Source organism: Tenrec ecaudatus, chromosome 8, assembly GCF_050624435.1.
Source record: "Tenrec ecaudatus isolate mTenEca1 chromosome 8, mTenEca1.hap1, whole genome shotgun sequence".
In the NCBI taxonomy this organism is placed as follows: Eukaryota; Metazoa; Chordata; class Mammalia; order Afrosoricida; family Tenrecidae; genus Tenrec; species Tenrec ecaudatus.
This window is the reverse complement of record NC_134537.1, coordinates 17674740-17688957: the sequence shown is the minus strand read 5'-3', so window position 1 is coordinate 17688957 and position 14218 is coordinate 17674740. Positions and strand designations below refer to the sequence as shown.

At 42.1% G+C, this 14218-nt stretch overlaps 1 non-coding gene across 1 annotated transcript; it reads right to left on the bottom strand.

Annotated features, from left to right (window-relative positions):
• Positions 1 to 13378: 13378 nt before the first annotated feature.
• On the bottom strand, positions 13379 to 13503 carry LOC142455876 (small nucleolar RNA SNORA32). The gene has a single exon (XR_012785988.1). It is a non-coding gene; the product is annotated as a small nucleolar RNA SNORA32 (small nucleolar RNA).
• Between the last annotated feature and the right edge of the window lie 715 nt (positions 13504 to 14218).

Genomic DNA, 14218 nt, shown 5'->3' with positions numbered 1-14218 from the left:
GCCTCTCACTTCCCAACCTCAATACCTAGTACATAACCACAGTAGTCAAAACAGTTTGGTACTGGCCCAATGATAAGTGACCCTATGGGTCAATGGATCAGAAGAGAAAGCCCATAAATAAATGTATCCACCTACAGATATCTGATCTTTGAAAAAAGAGCCAAAAAAACATTAAGTGGGAAGGAGAGTCTCCTTTAACAACAGACTGAAGTATGGTGAAGAAATCAGATGGCCTAGGCTATCAGAAGACACCTGGGGTCTTAAAGTCTTATCTTTAGGCAAGCAGCCATCTAAGTGATATATTAACTAAAGAAGCACATCAGCTTGCATGATCCAAGGAATTTAAATCCAAATCTCGAGGAGGGAATGGTATTGGAGCTTAAATCAGCAAATGATAGCTATTGCATGAGACTACTGTTATGGGGACAGAAAACAAGACAGACTTTCATACCAAAGAGAACAGATCTGGGCAGAGACTAGGTGGAGGAGCATCAGGGAGGGAAGGTTGACAGCTATTAACTTGGGTGGGGGGGGGGGGAAGATAGTAACCCACAGGAAGGAGAATAGAGTCTAAGGGGGCTAAAAGTATCTTAAAATATTACATACAAAATTGATGATCTGAAATTTAAAACCACCACCAAACTCACAAGAAAAAATTGTTTTAAAATGGAAACAAGTAAAACACTGTTTTTTATTAAAACAAAACACAAAGAGAGAAGTATCAAAGGTCATGGACAGAGTTGACAGAGTTGAAAAGCACAGGGCCCATCTGTGGAAAATTGGACATCCCCTTGCAGAAGGGCTGTGGGGAGGAGACGAGCCAGTCAGGGTGCGGTGTAGCAATGATAAAATGCACAATTTTCCTCTAGATCTTGAATGGTTCCTCCCCCCACTATCATTCCAATTCTACCTTGCATATTTGACTGGACCGGAAGATGTACACTGGCACAGATAGGAACTGGAAATACAGGGAATCCAAGACAGATGAACCCCTCAGGACCAGTGGTGAGAGTGGCGATATCAGGAGGGTAGAGGGAAGGTGAGGGAGAAAGGAGTAACAGATTACAGGGTCTACATATAATCTCCTCCCTGGGGGACAGACAGCCAAGAAGTGGGTGAAGGAGACGTTGGATGGTATAAGATATGACAAAATAATAATAATTTATAATTTATCAAGGGTTCAGGAGGGAGAAGGGTACAAAGGAAGGAGGGGAAAGATGAGCTGATACCAAGGGCTCAAGTAGAAAGCAGGTGTTTTGAGAATGATGATGGCAACCTATGTACAAATGTGCTTGACGCAATTGATGTATGTATGGATTGTGATGAGTTGTATGAGCCCCTAAGAAAATGATTTTTAAAAGTATGCATGTAATTTATATTAAAAGTATGATCTATTTCCAATCGTATAAAATACCCTAAAGCAATATGAACACCAAGCAATAGAAGGAGTACTTGATATTTCTAGTACAGGTGGTGAGGTGGACTAACAGGATGATTATCTTTTTTCTGCAAATGTTGCTTGTAGAGGAGGAATGAGAGTGGAGAATGGTAGTGCTGAGACTAGTCATATTCATTGACTTGCTTATAAGTGTGCCTTGCTTTAATGCAACACACACATAATTTTTTGGGTAGTATTGAGATAAATAAGGAAAGTCAGGGTTTCAAATTAAATGTATTTGGAATTACCTACAAGCTTTTTCATATACTTAGCTTGGCTAGGCAAACTTGAGTGTCAGTTGATCAGCCTGTGAGATACAAATAAAAACATCATTTCTTGAAGCACAGCCGGTGACCTTCACGTACATGGTCTCTATTTAGCACAGTCTCATCCCAGGTTGGTGGTCAGTCAATGTTCGCCACAGGAATGCATACCAAATCTACTGAGCTAAGAAGCTACATAAAGAATAGACAGTCGTTGTGAAAAATTTGCTGCTGCTCGCTGAGTACTTCTTAGTAAGTGAGACCTTGAGCTCCACACAGTGGCTTTAGATGTGCTAAGACTCAGGCCCTACCCTCAAAGAAATCAGTCTACTCGGGTGAAGCCCTTCTTCCACCTCTGATCAGACATCTCCGAACTGATCACATGTAGCAGTATGTAACAGGGGTTATGCGGTAGGGCCTGAGGAGCTTCATGTAATTTGATGAAGGGAGAACAGGGCTATTGAAGGACAAGTCTTCATCATTTAAATCTGTCACATAAGTGAGCAAGAAAGGAAACGCTCCCAGGGAGGAGGCCTTCGGTGTCTAAATTGGACTGGCAGTGATATGGATTTAGACACCTGGAGTTTTGGAATTCCCCTTGTTCTCTCTCTATTGGCAGATTACAGATTCAAGGAGGGGGTTCTTTCAAGGCACCGCACCGTAGGGCTATTGCTCTTAATCTCTTCATTCCAAATGGCGTATTCTGGTAGACGATCATGTAACCATGGTTTTCCACCCCGGACGCCTTTTTGTCTCTTCCATAAATGGGTGAAAGCAAGAGGAGAGCTGGCTGCTTGGCAATGCTTCATAGGTGTTGTGGTGAAGCTACCTGCCACTGACATCTCATATGACAGGGCTTTCTACTCCTAGAAAGAGAGTCTCAGAAACTCATGGAGATAATTCTGCCTTGTCCTTCAGGGTCTCTACGAGCCAGCATTGACTCGATGGCAAAAAGTTTGGTTAATTTATCTATTTAGTGTGCGCTGGAGGCCAGTGGGAGATTATTTCAGGAGCTTGTTTATAAGGCTCCTCCCAGCTATGTCTTGAATCTCAGTGTTTCCCATCTCTCTAAATCACCGTTCTCCCAATACCAATGGGTGACACTATTTTCTCTGGGGCATCTACTTGCATTCAAAAACACTGTTTATATCTACCACCCAATGCAAACTACTCTTTTGCATTTCTGGGCTAAGTGGAGTCTCTTAGTCTTTTCAACGGTCTGTTATATAAGTCACCCTCTTTCTAGATTGCCTAGGTATTCCTGCTGTCTGAGGAGAATAAGATAGTGTGTGGAAATTGAGCATTAAGAGCACCTTGAAAATGCATTTATAATTGCATATAAAACAAAATGTGCCTATGAACTGTGTGGTTTGAAGTTTAATTATCTATTTTTTTAGTTAACATTTTACTAAGATTTCAAGAAATAAAATCCCAGGATCTCATAAATGAATAACTAAAATGTGAGACATCATAAAATCAGATAATATAATGCACATGAAAAATGGGACAAGAGGAATATAAATAGGAAATATATCTAGTCTCATAAGACTAACACTGTGCTCCTTTATGAAATAAATGTCTCTAGAATATTATAAGCAAACAGTTTAAAATTTAGGAATGTACTCTTATTTTATCTTCAGTTTTATGCCTAAATCTTAATGCATTTGTGCATATATATTATGTTTTTATTAATCCACCAAAGCAGCCTTCAGCTAATTCCCACAACCAAAATGTAGTCCACAGATGCTATCTTTTCATAAAGAAAAAGTAAATTTATATTTCGTGGTATTTTTTTCAGTGAGAGGAGTTTTATTGTATTAGATTTTTTCCATTCTTGTATAGAAAAACTAGTGTTATAATCAATAAAACAGCAGCGCAAATGATAAATAATAAGTAGAAAAGTAGGTCACTCCACATTAATTCATAGAGAAAATCGGTCTGCTCAAACATAGGTCTGCAAGGGCAACTTGTGTTAGCCACTGCTTTAATATTGGAAGAAATTGCAGCCGCTTCCTGTCCTTTTGCTGTTTCTGTGCTCACACCCCAGCTAGAGTGTAGCTAGTGTCAGCAAACACTATAAAAGCAAATTAAAACAAAAATCGTCAGAGGTTCTGAGAGAAAATGGCCAAGAGAAGTCTGGACACAGCACTTCAATCGCTTTACCACCAGAGATTCTGCAAAAGGCAACCTATACACACCAAACTATCCCACTGCCTCGGAGTCAAGTCAACTCGGGGCAACGCTACACGACAGAGTAGAATTGCTCCACAGGGTTCCCGAAGCTGTCAGTCATAAAGGAAGTGCAGAGTTTCACCTTTTTCCGGTGGAATGGTAGGTGAGTTCGAACTGTCGACCTTTTGGGTGAGTAGCTCAACTTACAATCCACTCCGCCACCAGGGCTCCATCCAAGGGGCAGCGGTACTTATTAAATACAGAGCTATGTGCACAATTCTAGTTATCCTTACCACTTGGTGATTATGCCACCCTGCCTTTTTCAATCATTTCTCTTACCTGCCTTCGCATTTTCGGATCAGTAATTCTCAAAGCTGCCAGCACATTACACGCAATTGGAGACATCTAGGCCTCTCTGGCAGCCCCCGAGATTATAATGTGTGCTTTTGGAGGGAGGCGTTTGTTATCAGACCATCTCAGATTATTCTAGACTAAGCTGCGGCTAAACCGGAGACACCCAGGCCCAGGGAGTGTGGAGCGTGGGCACAGATAACGTTGTCACGAGGCTCACACTTGACCTTGTGATCTCCATCTAAGAAACAGCAAAGTTTGGCATATTCTAAGGAGAATTGTCCCGACATCCGCTCCTTTCTGGTCTGTGGAGTTGTAGGGGTGCACTAGGGGTTCATGAAATTCGCAAACAGCTGCTGCCAGTGGACGGATGAAGGCTTCCATCCACACGAGCTCTCCCATCGGGGAAGCACATCGTTGGAAAGCTGTCCTTTGCTCTCTAGCCAGCCTCTCTCTTCCTTCATTGTGATGCAAGCAGGGACCATGTGGCTGAGTAGAAAGGGGGACATATCTGTGGAGTGTGTCATGAGATCGACCTTCTGGGTGCTCGTAAAAAAGACAGGATGTCAATTTAAAGTCCCATCTGTCACGAGCGTTTTCAATCTTCCTGTGATTTATGGAATGTTGTAAATTGCAATCACACTGGCCGTAACATGCTGGCAGGTTCTTCAATAGCCAAACTTTCATCCAGAAATATGATCTATAGGCGGAATAAACGTTTCCGAAGGGAGTGTCGTTTAACTGGCAGGTACTATTATCATGGGCTTACCGACAGGGGAAACCTTCTCCCTCTGAGAAATGTTCCGGTCCCATCTACACACCTTCCTGCACTGAACACGGCAAAGGAGAATTCTGACTTGCCGTTTTCTGTGCATCCGATGAGGGTGGAATGAAGAATTACAAGGAGGAAGTGCTAGAAAGAAAAGGCCAAGCAGGGAATGGAAATGAACTTGTCAAGGCTGTAGTCACTGTTTTCATCTACGAGGAGATGTAATTTGTGGAAACAGAGAAGACAGCTTTGACGAACAGCCAGCATGGCTAGTTTCAGGGTGACAGGTTGGCAGCTTGATGTGTGTGTGTGTGTGTGTGTGTGGAGAGAGAGAGAGAGAGAGAGAGAGAGAGAGAGAGAGAGAGAGAGAGAGAGAGAGAGAGAGAGAGAGAGAGAGAGAGAGAGAAGCGAGTCATTAGCTGTAGCCATGGTCTAATGTTTCTTGCAGAAAATCTCTCAAATTGAAACTTGTTGACAAGGAACCATACTCTTGGATTTGCAGAAGAAATGTGACATCAGGCTTTCTAAACAGCGCTTGGACAGGGGTTTGCTGTCCCTGAAGATCCACGTATCATTAAAATCTACAAGACTTCGCCTCGATGTACAAATGTGCTGGAAACAATTGATGGGTGGATTGTTACAAGAGCTGTAAGAGCCTTCTATGAAATGTCTTAAACAAACAAACTTCACCTGAGCAGTGTTTACATTGCAGGGATACATTATGGAAATAAACTACGTGAACAATTTGAAAACAAGATGTTGTTGCTTTTGAAACCCGCCTTGCTAAAAGGAAGAGAGCTAGTGCTCACTCATCTAAGGCCTAGAACTGCCTCGTCTGGCTTTTAACACACCCAAAGGACAGGCTTTCTTTTAGACTCAATCTGCCCTTCAAGTTCTGCCTGAGGTCAGCGAGGGAGAAGGGGCCTTAAAACAATATGTAGGTAGGAAAAAGAAACAAAAAGGACATTTAACAGAGGAAGGGGAATTGAACTTATAATAAGTCGCCAGACTTCTAAAAGTCTTTCTGGCAGGGGGTGCATTTAAAAGGGATATGATAATATATATTTGAAAGAACATCAAACAGACATTTGAAAAGAGGTCAAGTATACCTTTGAAAACAGGGAGGCACAGTATTTGTTCAGGAGAACAAAGGCATTGTATCACTGAATTTCTGCAAGGGGTGATGATGCCTGTTCAAGGGGGAAAAATACTAAGGCTTCTCACGAGTTAAGGTGGATTTTTAACAAGACAAGGCATTCTCGGGATTGTGGAGGGCCTGATTTCTTCTCATATTTTATTTTAACCACCTGGCTACTCTGTACATAATCTGATACAGAGTAGGTATTCAAAGGATATAGTATACATTTAAAAATATTCTCATAGTGGTGGACTATGCACAAAAGACTATTTCCCAATTCGAACACGGGCAACTCAGAGACACTGACTGCCTTCCTCATGCTCTGTGACCACCACCACTGTCACCATCCCAGCCATCCCATCTCCCTTAACTGAAGCTCAGCGCTCCTTATGCAGTGACACTCCTGTGTGTCTCTCCAATCCACTGTGGTAACCACTAATCACTTTTGATTGCTACATACTTGCCTATTTCCTATTAGTGGGATCATACTGTACCTTCTTGAAATGGAATTATATCATTTTATATAATGTTCTCAAGTTCATCCAACTTATTTGTTATTGCAATACAACGGACTTGATAGTGTTACTTCTATTGCATAAACTGATGAAGTATGTATGATTTTGATAAAAGGAGTTGTTTCTATGAAAATTTACTTCTAAGATATAGGAAAAATTTAAAAAGGCAATATACTATAAGCCTGCTGTCAATTAAGTATGGGTAGGACATCTGCTACCACTTGAGAAAAATGCAAAACAATGGAAGGATTTTTTCTTTTTTAAAAAGTCATTTTATTGGAGGCTCATATAACTCTTATCACAATCCATACATCCATCCATCATGTTAAGCACATTTGCACATTTGTAGCCATCATCATTGTCAAAACATTTTCTTTCTATTTGAACCCTTGGTATCAGCTCATCATTTTCTCCCCTTCCTTCCCAATGCCCCTTCCCTCATGAACCCTTGATAATTTATACATTATTATTTTGTCATGTCTTACACTATCCAACATCTCCCTTCACTCACTTTTCTGTTGTCCATTCCCAAGAGGGAGGGGGGTTGTTATACTTAGATCCTTGTAATTGGTTCCCCCGTTCTACCCCAGCTTCCTTCCATGCACCCTGTATTGCCACTCTCACCACTGGTCCTGAGGGGTTCATCTGTTGTGGATTCCCTGTGTTTCCAGTTCCTATCTATACCAGTGTACATCCTTTGGTTTAGCCAGATTTGTAAGGTAGAATTGGCATCATGATGGTGGGGTGGGGTGGGGTAGGGGGAAGAAGCCTTTAAGAACTAGAGGAAAGTTGTATGTTTCACCATTGCTACACTGCACCCTGACTGGCTCATCTTCTCCCCATGACCCTTCTGTAAGGGAATGTCTGTTGCTCACAGTTGGGCGTTCGGTCCCCACTCTGGACTCCCCCTCATTCACAATGATATAATTTTTGCTTTGACGCCTGCTACCTGATCCCTTCGACACCCCGTGATCACACAGGCTGGTGTGCATCCTCCTTGTGGTCTTTGTTGCTTCCGAACTAGTTGGCCGCTTGGTTATTTTCAAGCCTTTAAGACCCCTGATGCTATATCTTTTGATATCCAGGCACCATTAGTTTTTTTCACCACATTTACTTATGCACCTGCTTTGTCTTCCATGATTGTGTTGGGAAGGTGAGCACCATAGAATGCTAGTTTAATAGAATAAAGTGTTCTTGCATTGAGGAAGTACTTGAGTAGAGGCCCAATGTCCATTTGATACCTTAATACTAAACCTATAAATATATGCACATAGATCTATTTCCTCCTCATCATATATAAATATATTTACATATATACATGCCTTTATTTAGAACTCTATAAATGCCCTTTGCCTCCTAGTTCTTTCTTCTATTTCCTTTTACTTTCCTCTTGTCAGACTTCATTTGGATTTCAGGATATTCCACTCAGTTACATTGCAGTTGATCAAGCCCTACCAGGCCTCTTACACCCTCCTTGCCACCAATTTTGAATCACTTGTTGTTCCCTTGTCCATGGGCTTGTTAACACCACTTCCTTTCCCCACCTGCCCCCTCTCCCATGTCCCCTGGAACTGTTGATCCCATTATTTTCTCCTTTAGATTGTTTATTCTGCCTATCTTACCTAGATAGACCTGAAGAGATAATAATATGCACAAAAACAAGGCAGAGCAAAACAAAGCAACCAAAGAAAACAAAACAACAACAACAAACCAATGACAAAAAAAGAAAAAGTCTATAAATAGTTCAGGGTATGTTTGTTGACTTTTAGGAGTATTTCCTGGTTGAGTCTGATGGGGTGCCACACCCTGACCCCAAAGTTTATTTTTGGTATTCCCTGGGGACTTCCTTGTTCTGCTCCCCTTGTTGTTCTGTTGCACGCTCTTTGGGTTTTGCCTCAGTGTGGTGGGGTCAGATCGGGTGAAATTCCCACATTGTGTCTCCAATGTTATCCCCTGTTGGGATATGGGTCAGTGAAGGATGTGGTGTTTCATAGTGGGGCCGGCCATATGGTCTTCTCTGTGGATTGGCTGCTTTGAGTGGGGTTATCTTACTCAAGGCTTGGTAGGCCAGGATGTGCTCCACTCTCTCTTCCTCCCCCTTCATTTGCTCCTCTGTGCTCTGATCAGACATGTCCCTCTCCCTGAGCTGTAGCTTCTGTGCTGTCCTCTGAAGTAAATTGTTCTGGGGTGGGGAGGGGTGGCTGTTCACATAGTTGCAATTGGGGCTGCCCCCTCAGACGTCTTTACTGGTCCCCTGCTTCATGCCGGTATGTTGCATTCAAATCTTGTAGCACCGTGTTGAAATCTGGTCACTCGTTCCCTGTGGAGATGTAAATGACACCCTCCCCTTGGGTGGGTTAGTGCCCTATTCCCCCACTACCCATGTCTTTTTTTCTCCACCCCGCCCCCTTTTAAGTTGGCTACCATATGTATCCCTGGATTTGGTCTGGCCCCTGCCATACTACCTGGGCCTCACGTCAGGAATGTTTGCATATGGAAGCTTTTTCCCTATGCCCCTTTTGCATTTTTTTAAAGCTCACCCCAATGAACTCATGTTGTACTTGTCCTTTTGTGCTTGGCTTACTTCACGTGGCATCTGTGAAGCCATATATATGGTCCTGGGATTTTCTTTGTTGGTCATCCCTTGATAACCTTGTCTATTTCTTCTATTGTTATGGGTCTGTTGAGATTCTTGACGTCCATTGGGAATAGTCCAGGGAGGGATTGTTTTTCCAAGAATATGCCCATGTCTTCCAATTGTTGAATTAATTGGAGTACAGTCCTTCAAAATTCTGTGTAATTATCCTTTTGATTTCTTTAGGGTCTGTTGTAAGGTCCCCTCTTTCATCCTTCATCCTTGCTATTGAAATTTCTCCCTCCTTTCTTTGATTAGGTTTGCCAATGGTCTGTGGATTCTGTTTATCCTTTCAAAGAACCAACTTTTAGCAGCTATAATTTTTTCCCCAGTTTTCTTAATTTCCCTCTCCTGAATCTCAACCCTGATTTTTATTATTTCTTGTCTTTTGCTATTAGTAGGATTGTCCTGTTGAGTCTGTTCTAGTTGCTGTAAATTTTGTACCAGCATATCAATCATAAGTCTCTCTTCCTTTTTTGTGTGCGCATGTATTGCTATGAATCTTCCTCTGACGACAGCCTTTGCTGCATCCCTTAAGTTTTGGTGTGTCGTGTTCTCATTCTCTTTGGTTTCTAGAAATTTCCTAATTTCATCTCTGATCTGGGCCCGTGCACACTCCTCTTGCAGTAGAGTTATTCATCCTCCAATCATACTTTCTTGTTTTCTTTGTCTTCCTTTTGTTGATTTCCATCCTTGTAGCACAGTGGACAGAGAGAGAGGTCTGTATGATATCTATGTGCTTAAATGTATGCAGATTTATCTTATGCCCTAGCATATAGTATATCTTTGAATATTTGCCATGTGGGCTTGAAAAGAATGTGGATTTTTTTTGTATTTGGATGAAAAGCTCTGTAAATATCTATCCGGTCAAATTGTCTGATTGTAGTGTTGTTGTTTCTTTCCCTGTGATCTAACTTTCCCACAGAGCAGTGTATTGAAGCCATGTACTATAATTGTTGAGACTGTGATTTCTTTTTTAATCTTTTGAAGTGTTTGGTTGATGCATTCATTGGGTCTCTCATTCAGGGATTATATGTTTAAAATGCTTAGTGGTTCTTTGTCCACCATTCCCTGGAGCATTATATAGTGTCCTTTCTTATCTCTTTTTATGGTTTGCACTTTGAGGTCGGTTTTATCTGAGATTAGGGTTGCAACCCCTGCTTTTTTTCAATTGCTTTTTCCTTGGTATGCCTTTCTCCAGCCTTTGATTCTCAGTCTATTTTTGTCTGTAGTCTTGAGATGTGTTTTCTGTAGACAGAAGATTGATAGGCTGTGTTTTCTAAGCCAGTCTGCTTGCTTAACTCAGTCCTTTAATGCCTGGGTTCAGTCCATTGATATTCAGGGTTATTTTCTCCATCTGTGGACTCTGTAATATCATATTATACCTTTTGTGTTGGGTGTTCTCCTACCTCCCTTTCCTATCAGTGTGTTGTGCATGCGTGTGTCTGTGGTTCATTCTTGACTTCTTTCCACCCTTAAACCAATGCTATCTTGGGGGGCTGCTTTATCTTTTTTGCCCTCTGGGTGAGGTTGTTCTATGTGGTGGTCTCTTATTTATGCTTGGTGAGTGCTGTTCTTCTGCCTACACTGGGTTAGCAAGGATCATTTGTAGGGCTGTTTTTCTCCTAACGTATTCTTTGAGTTTTCTCTTGTCAAAGTCTTTCCCTTGGAAAGATTATTACTTCTCCATCTATTTTGATAGATAATTTGGCTGAGTAGTGTATTCTTGGGTCTGCATTATTTTCCTTCAATTTTTGGAATATGTTACTCCACTCTCTCCTCTTCTACATAGTGTCCCTGATAGGTCTGAGCATATTCTAATTTAGGAAACTTTATATTTGATTGCTTGTTTTTGCCTAGCTGCTCTCATGATTTTCTCCTTTTCCTCAAAGTTGGATAGTTTAACCATTATATACCTCGGTGACTTCTTGTTGGGATTCAGTCTAACTGTTTCAGGCTCCTGAATGGATGCCTGGTTTTCATTCATTAAGCTGGGGAATTTTACCTCCAAGAATTCTCTCACTATTGTTGTGGATGACTTCTTTGCTGTGTCTTCCTCAGGCAATCCAATTATTCTGATGTTTTTCCTCTTCATAGCATCAGACATAGTTCTTAGATATTCTTCAAGTTCTCTGATGATCATATTGGGTTTTTGTTCACGTTTGGTAAAATCTGCTTGACTGTTCTCTAGGTCACTGGTGCGGTTCTCTGCCTCCTCTTGTGATTGGTGAAGTCCATGAGTATGCTACTGGTTTTTGTTATCTCAGCCCTGTGCTCTTGTATTTCTTTTTGGTGTATGAACTTTATGTCCTTTATCATTTCATCCTTTCTCTGTATTGTTTCCTTCATATCCTATATGACTCCAAGCAACATTCTGAAAATTTCTTTCTGTGGCATATCAATATCTGATTCTATACATGTCTTTATGTTCAGGACATCTGCCATTGCCTTCTGTTTCTTCTTTTTTTGTTGTTGTTGAGGTTGTTGGGGCTGATTGCTGTTTGTGTGCCATTGTTTTTTAGAAGACTGGTGCCATTTTCCATGGAGTCGAAGATCACTGTGATCTCTCTAGGAAACTCATAGGAATGCTTCTTTGAACTGCCTGCAGCTAATTTCACTATGGAATTGACCTACCACTTTATCCTCCTGTGGCTTCACTCTTTCCCTAGTCAACCAGTATTCTGTTTTGGAGGGAAAGGTCGATGGCCTTATCAGGGGATGTTGTTTAGTTGTTATGGACCCACAAGGATCGTGCTGTACAGGGTGATCTCACAAGAAGCCATGATGGTGTGGCCCATGGAAGCTAGGGGAGCTGCAGAGGGCATTTGGGGGTGTCCCCTGCAATGGAAGTGCCACAGAAGGCCTGATTTGGTGTAGAGTACCACAAATAGTGGGTAGAATTGACCTGTTCAGGTAGATCGCTGCGGAGTGTTGGCAGAGGTTCCCACAACATTGTGGAATGTTGTTGAGTGTTGGTTGAGCTGCCGTAGGTTATGTGAGGAACTATGGCAGGCCAGAGGAAGTTCCCTCAGTCACGTGGAACCACAGAGGCTGGATAGGAGCTCCCCCAGCCATACAGGAAGGATTTCCCATGAAGAAAGTGGGTGGGATTTCCTTAGCCTCCTGTTAAGCACTGCAGAGGGTGGACGGGTGGGATTTCCCCAGGAATAAGTTGGGCAGAATATCCCATAGTACAGGGTGGGCAGGCTTTTCTCAACCTTGGGTTATGCTGCAGAGGATGGAGCTCCTCTGGCTGGGTGGAGGGCAGGCATAACTGCCCTAGGATAAGGGGAACGGTCAGGAGGTGGGCTATGGTGTGTGAGAGAAATGGGAAGAGGAAAAGAAAAGAAAGAAAAATAAAAAAGTAAGCCAGCTGAGTCTGTGAGGGGATAGAGAGAAGAGAAGAAAACAAAAGTAACAGTATGACTGAGCCCCTATCTCTGACCATGGGGCTGCAGGTGTTTAATCCCGGCCCACCACCTTGTCTCATGGTATGGTGTCTATCTAGCAACTCTGTGGGCTGAAACAATGCAATAATATCCCCTTTATTGCTCCAAATGCTACTTTTGGATCAAAATTTTGTTGTAATTAGTTTTGTTTACTTATACTTTAGCTTTGGAGATAAGTGCTGGGTTATCTCCCAGAACCGAATCTCTTACACATTATGGAAACTGCCACTTTGGAAGAAACTTTCTCCTGGTGGAGGGAGCCAGGCTCAGGAATGGATTCTGGAGTATAGTCAGATACTCCTGATATAGTGAGGGATTCAGATGGGTACAAGGTCTTGTGGGAGCACAAAGCAAGTGGCTGATTCTCCCTAGAGCATCAGAGTGACTACAGAGATGGTGACCCTCAAAGAACTGGTAAGATGAGCCAGGCTGAGAAGATGGACGAGAGAACGGGCTTTGGAGGGGGAGAAGAATGGGGGCATGTGAGGAACTGTCATAGAGGTGACCAGAGGGTAGAGTCGTTTATGGGTCCAAGCAAGGTTCTTTTTATTTTAAGTCGCACAAAACCAAAATTTGGTTGAACATAATGATAGAGCCTGTAAAAACACATGCAGCTTTAATATTTCTATTAGTCTAGATCCCAGCAATTGATGTCCCCAATTGATTGTATGCTAGTCAGGTGGCAAAACCAGACAAAAGCCTACTGGGAAATTTTTTGTGGTCATGTCCACAGCAAATCAGAAACTATGTTCTAACAGCCTTGGTAATGACCACCAAGCAAGGTCCTTGCTCAAAACATTTTGTCCTTCCTGGTTAAACTACCGCCTGCTGTTGCTTTCATTAAGGAGTCTGTGTGTGGCACAGATGGACAAGCACTTGATTACTAGCTGAAAGATGAGCAGGTGCTCCTAGGTGACAGGCTGGGTGATCTGCCTCTGCACAGTTACCACCTTGAACATCTTCCAGAAGAGTTCTTGTCGGCACACAAGGGTCTCCATGGATACCAACAACCACCATCTTTGTGAACCAGTCCCTTAGAAAATAGCTAGTTTTTTTTCTTCTTATTTTCAGGAGCTAAAAGAAGAAAAGGGGAGGAATGAAGGAGTATAGAGGAGGCCCCGTTGAGTTTGCTGTTGGGACTCAAATTCTTTACTGGCTGCTTGACCGATACTATCCCATTCAATTCTTACAAATTCGTGGTGGATAATTCTGAAGAGCATCAACTTTTTTTTAATACAAAAAAGAAGGGTTGGACTATTGAATTCTATATGTGAAGTATATGCGGAAAAAAATGTTTTAAAAAAAGCAGTTAATCCTATGTTCCTGGAGAAGTTACATTAAAATGGTGGGAGATAAGGATGTACAGGTGAATTTACATATTTGCAACTCAAAGTCTACACTAACATCTCTGCTACTACTGTTTTCTCATTCACAGTGCATACTGAGATCTGTTCTGTGGGAGGAATCCGATGTGCTATCAGTGTGAGA